Consider the following 6,886-nt stretch of genomic DNA (forward strand, 5'->3'; position numbering starts at 1 on the left):
TAATCTTAATATGTGAAATAATACGGTAAGCGAATTGTATGATTATCTATATATTTAATTCCTACACATCACTAAACACACAAAATATGCTTAAACCTTGTAATTTGAATATTAACAAAATATATAATTAACACGAATGAAATTCTTAATTCATTATTAAATTTAAAATTTTTATAAAACTATAACTTAACAATCGCATTCATAAATAACTTTCAAACACTACAGATTTTACATTTTATATTTCTAAAATTATATAAATAAACACAGTGCACAATATCCATAATTACTAGCTGAACAGCAAGAAATTGATCATACATACTAATATAATTGAACGAATACTTTCATTACATAGACAGCTCATATTAATGGTACATTATTTCATAGTCTATTATTTCATTTTACTAGATTATTAAACCAGGAAAAATTGATTTTTATAATAGTAATTTAATTTTAAAATTGCAATTTGATTGATTATAATTTAGTGGTTAGCCAGAACAAGTATAAACACCAGAAAGAAGAAACCACGTGGCCTGACAGTATTTATTCCAATGTGATATGTACTTGGTATCAGACAAAGTATATTTTTTGTCTAAACCAAATAGGACAAATGTTTTACAAGTAATAAAAGTTTTCTTGTCAAGATATCTCTACAAAAAAGCAACGTTCATAAAATACATATGTTCAGTAGACTAATGAAAACCGTGAGCCCGCCAGATCTACCATCAACGGCAGCGATTTATTGGAATACAGCCCAACGCTAAAAAGTGAGAACTGACCTTTTCTTCCTATATTCGATAAGAATTGGAAACATTTACATTCCAACTGTAAACTTCACTATGATTAGTGACAGTGGGCAGTGACAGGTAGCCTACGTAAATATTAAATTTAAAGTTTATTAAACTAGAAATACAGTATTTTAGAAGTATTGAAAGATATTAGTGAACCTGAGTAAGTAAAAAAGCTAAAATACAGACAAATTTAATATATCACTGAAAATGCATATGACAAAATGGATAAGCATGGGAAATTTACATTCGAACGGTAAACTATTAATTCCAATTTTTAAAGTGTAATTTAGCTATACACGAACTAATGTAAACATTGCGCATGTTGTTGGTTATTAATTTTAGTACTCTGCATAACTTTAAGGGATATACCGCGAGTTCCTGTAAGAATATTTAGGGACAGTGTGTACAAAGCAGGTATTGCTGCTACGAGCCTCTAGTCATGATATAATTAATAGTAATGTTAATAATACTGCGAATTGCCTTTAATTATAACAGTATTATGTTTGGAATACATTGCATTCTTGATTGGATGGGGACTGAGTAAACAACTCATGGAGTGGGATTGTACTACACCCCATTGTTTAAATGATATTGTGCAATATGTATTGTTTAAAGTGCCATATCAAAGGTTAAAATTTTAGATGTTTTTTATTGTTTGGGCTTTACCAATACCTTCTACCACGTTGCTCTTTCTTGGAGCAAACAAAAAGTACAGCACGGCCAGCCTAGGTTGACGTCAGTATAGCCATGGAACTAACCTAACTATATCGAACTTGCACCGACAACGATTGAAAAATGTATGCACCATCTACGCCAGACATTACTACCAATTCAACAAACATACAAACTATTCGTGTAAAATAAATCACTTAACCTAGTCTACTATATTTTTGTTTCTTTAAAAGGTATTAATTCGTTTTTTACCACGGAGTAATTTTCCAAACAGTAATATTTTATTATTATTTACTCTATTATATATTAAGAAAACTTTTTAAGGATATATAATTTAATTAGCTTTATACTGAAGTTATCTAACTTAATAACATTCTATAAAGCTCATATGTCATAGATTTTCCTATCCAATACAATTTACATCTAAAACCCACAAGCTGCCGAAGCGCAGTACAACCTATAAAGTTCATAACTCACGTCTAAGTCACAATGTGGCCGTAAATTAACATCCGCTTACATCACCATTTCCGCTATGCCATTTTATGCCATTTTCGTTTAACAACTACTAATACTCTGCTTTTACGCGGTTGATAACTTTCATAGTGACAGATTATGATTTTAATTACAATGAATAGCAGCCGTTGTTAATTTAAATATAATTTTTAAAACAAGATAATAGCATGAAAATCAGAGTGTTCATGGTTAAGTTGCAAAAAAGAGTGAGGGTGAAGTATAAAGAATTGAGTATTGGTTTAGTAGAGATTTTACCCAAAGCCGAGTTCATCCTTCGGAAAAAGACTCAGGGTGTTGAGCATATGAAACGAATTTATGCTTGTTTAAATACAAATTTTATAGTTTAATTTTACAAGTCTCCATTTTGATTTAATACTGTAATAACCAAAAACGTCCAAATATATGGTGGTTTTGTAATGAAATTCAGTTTTAAATCATAGTAAAGTTACTCAACAAACTCATGAAATAATGCAGTAAAGAACCTGCTTCGTAACGAAGTAAAAGGTTCGCAGGACGATCGGGTATTTTGCATACTGCTGAGGGCGATCACTTTGAGTAATCAAAGAGACAAGGCAGACCCACGGCCATAGTTAGAACAGGTGTACCAACTATGTGGTTCCTCACACTAATTGTCACAGTACTCGGCCTGGGCTATCCCTTGTATTTGTATCGTAATGAGGTAAAAGTTAGATTTGACTAGAATTAATTATCAAGCGTATATTTCTATTAATATTGGACTAAATTACTCGGACTTCCGTTTGCATTACATTCAACACCGACCCAAAATCTAAGATTATTGTCTGGTATGAAGAATAATGGTCGTGTTTACTCAATAGCGACATATACTGGCTGTCCCTGAACATGAACGTCTTAATATTTTCATTAAAGTTTCATTCAAAGTGGATGTTGAGTTTAGCTCCAGTTAATCTTCCTCTTAATGTATCGTCTGGTATTTGACGCTGTCACAGAATTGAATATTAGAACGGGAGTCATGTTCACCTGAAGAGATAAAAAAATGTAAGGAACTTACTTTATTATTAATTGATGAAGGAATTTAAAATGAATTTTTACATCAACATCGAAGCTATACAATACTATCAGAAATATTATTGACTTAAACAAGAAGTGCTCATATAGGTGCAAAGCCTTCGAAATTACTTGGGAAGAGGCGGGTAACTGCTAGTATATAACGGGATGTCCCACGAATAGGTTTAAAGGTTTTATTATATATACATATATATATATATATATATATATATATATATATATATATATATATATACAAGTAGATATGAATGTAAGGGTTCTAGCGCACTTTTGGGACAGTCAGAAAATCAATGTAAAATACTGTCCATTGAACCATAAACAAATCTGAGAAATCACGAATGTAAAATAACCGAATCTATAGCTGTTTTACTGTTCATTGTAGGCTTCTACATTTATAAGCTGTTTTAATGAAAAAATCCAGAAATCTTCGAAATCTTTATTCCACGAAGTTAATTGTAACACAGTCTTTATCTTTAATAGTCTTCTTTCCAGTAACAACCAAGTGTAATTTTTCATTTTTGTTCAATTCTTTAATCTTTTTTTCATCCAAAACAGTCAAAAATCTGTTCGGTAAGTGTACTTTATAATCTTCCAACTCGGCAATTATTGTAAAATCCGAATTTATCTTTCATTTTATCCAATGTCACAATTTTATACTTCTTATTTTCTTCTAAATCAATCAATTTCTTATATTCTTTGAAACTTTAAATCACCAACCTCATTTAATTACCTTTAGTAGCTCCATTTACATAAGAAAAAAATTATTGAAAAAATAGTATAAAGAATTTAAATTGCCCCCTACAAACCAATATAGTACTATTTTGTCCTATAATTATACTATTTTTTTCAAAAATTTTAAGTCTTAGTTTACAGATTTTTCTATATAAATAGAAGAATCTAACGCTGTTAAATCATAAATTCTGCTGATTTGTATCAAAATCTTTAAATTTTTCCTATATAAATAGAAACATTTAACGCTGTTTCTACATAAATTGTGCTGATTTTTATCAAAATTTTTGATAAAAACCCTTAGAAATCTACTGAATTATTGCTATTTTTCAGCTTAATAAAAAGATATTTTACTAAATAGTAAAAACTTGGCAGATTTCAAATTTTTGCTCTTTTAAATATGGAGAGGAAAAAGGTATCCTGCCCGTACTGCAAAAAAGATGTTTTTGAACATCATTTTACCAGGCATTATAAGTCAAAGAATCATCTGAAAAATAAAGATATTTATGAAAAAGAACTAAATTATTTGAAGACTTGGGCTAAAGAGAATCAAAATTGCCGATCACCAAAACATGTATTAATATAGAAAAATTGCGTGAACTAAAGAAAAATTTTAAGGAAAGTAAAAAAGATCTCAATCTATTTAAAGATGAAAAAATTCAATCAATCGCTGAGAAATTGTCCATTGAAACAAACGATAAAACTAAGTCTGAAATGATCGAAGAAATTGACAAAACTCTTAATGAGAAACCAGAAAATATCATTGATGTAGAAGTTTTATCCTCAATACACGGTCTTTTCAAAGCAATACATTTTAACAAATTTAAACGATAATTCCATGTCAATTTACAAATATCTTTCTATTTTGCGTCCAGAAATTAAGAGTTTAATCGAGAAATTTCAAGAAAATGTTAAAAATATGAAGGGTTATCTCTCTTTGGAATGCGAATACGAACGTACTTTAGTGAACGGTGAAACACAAACTTGTCCAATGTACTTTACTATAAAAGCAGACGAAATCTTTGACATAAAACGACTTTATTACTAAGCAATTTAATAAATTAAAACATCGAGAACAAACGAATCATCCAGATCGAGGTTCTGGATGGACATTAAAACGCTGCAAACAACTGATTTTGAGCCTTAATAAACACGAATTTATGAACGCAGGATCATATATCGATTTACCAAAGAAAATCAAAGATAAGAAAGCTTGTATAAATATCAAAAATAAAGATGATTATTGCTTTATTTATTCTATCCGATGTGCTATTGAAAAACCCGAAAGAGACTGCGAAAGATCAAAACAATATGAAAAATTTGTAAATGACGAGATATTTTCAGGTTTCGAGTATCCAATGTCTTTAAAAGATATACAATTATTTGAAAAACGAAGCAGTAAAGCAAAGTATAATTATCCGAAAATGTCTATCAATGTCTATAGTTTTGATGAAAAAACTCAATATTGTTCCGTTGCAAATTTCAGAAGTTTATGACGCCAAATTAGAAATCAATTTATTGTATGTAAAACAAGATGAAAAATCTCATTATGTTTTGATAACAGATTTAAACAAACTTGTATTTTCTCAGTTATCTAAGTGTAAAAATAAAAAATTTCTATGTAGGAGATGTTTAAAGCCATTTCTACAAATCTAGAGATTTAGCAGACCATTTAGAAATTTGTAAGCAACATGAAGTTTGTAAACCAATTATGCCGTTTCCTGGTCAAACAACTAAATTTACTAATTATCAAAAGAAGTTTAGCCATCCGTACGTAATTTATATGGATTTTGAGAGTATATTAGAGAAAATACCGACATGTAAGAATAATCCTCAAAGATCGACTACAACCAAGATTCAGAAGCACATTCCATATGGTTTTACTCTATACTTAGTGTCTAATGTGACCAATCGTATGTACAAGCCGATATGTTATCGAGCCAAAAATGAAGAAGATTTGCCAAATGTTCCTGCAAAATTGTTTGAAGAACTTAATAAAATTATCGAAATACATAGCTAAAAAGTATAATTCTAAGAATAAAATACCTATGAAATTGACCGAAGAAGAAGAATTTGCGTACCAAAATTCTAGTCTTTGTCATATTTGTGAATGTGAGGGTTTTGATAATCAAACAAGAAAAAAAGTAACGAGATCATTGTCATTTTAACAGGTAAATTTAGAGGTTCAGCTCATTTATCTTGTAACTTGAATCTCAAATTTCCTCAGAATATTCCAGTTTTCTGTCACAATATGTCATGTTATGATACTCATTTGTACGTAAAAGAGTTGGCAAAACAGTATGGTAATGTTGATTTGATTGCAAACACCGATGAGAAATATATAAATTATTCAGTAAATTCAGGATATGGGTATGAGTTTGAAGATGATAAACCAAGAAAGTTCATTCAAGTTTTCTTTCGTAGACACGTTCAGATTTATGGCATCGTCTATTGAAAAGTTAGCTAAAAATCTAAAGAGAGATGATTTCAAGCATACAAATCATTTTATACAAGATGGTCTGAACGCAATTCTAGATAGACAACCAAATGACGAAGAAGAAATCTTTAAAATTCTATCTGGAAAAGGCATATTTCCCTATGAATTTATCGACAGTATTGAAAAACTTGATTACACAGAAGAATTGAGAATTCAAGATTTCTATTCACTTTTGACAGATGAGAGCATATCTGAGAAAGATTTTCAACACTACTTAAATTGTATGGAACAAATTAAAAGTAAAAAATCTAGGAAATTACTTACTCCGATCTCTATAACATTCAAGATGTTTTATTGCTTGCCGATATATTCGAAAAATTTCAGAAACATTTGTTTGAATTGCTATAAGCTTGATCCAGCACACTATCTAACAGCTCCCAGTCTTGCTTGGGATGCTATGTTAAAATTAACGAATATAGAATTACAATTAATTAGTGATTATAATATGTATTTGATGATCGAAAAAGGTTATTCGCGGAGGCATTTCTCAATGTATTAAACGATACGTTAAAGCAAATAACAAATATTTGAAAGATTTTGATGAATCAAAGCCTGAAAACTATCTGTTGTACGTCGATGCAAACAACCTTTATGGTTACGGGCTTATGCAAAATTTACCATATAACGAAATCAAGTGGAT

Source organism: Homalodisca vitripennis, chromosome 6 (assembly GCF_021130785.1).
Source record: "Homalodisca vitripennis isolate AUS2020 chromosome 6, UT_GWSS_2.1, whole genome shotgun sequence".
Lineage (NCBI taxonomy): Eukaryota > Metazoa > Arthropoda > Insecta > Hemiptera > Cicadellidae > Homalodisca > Homalodisca vitripennis.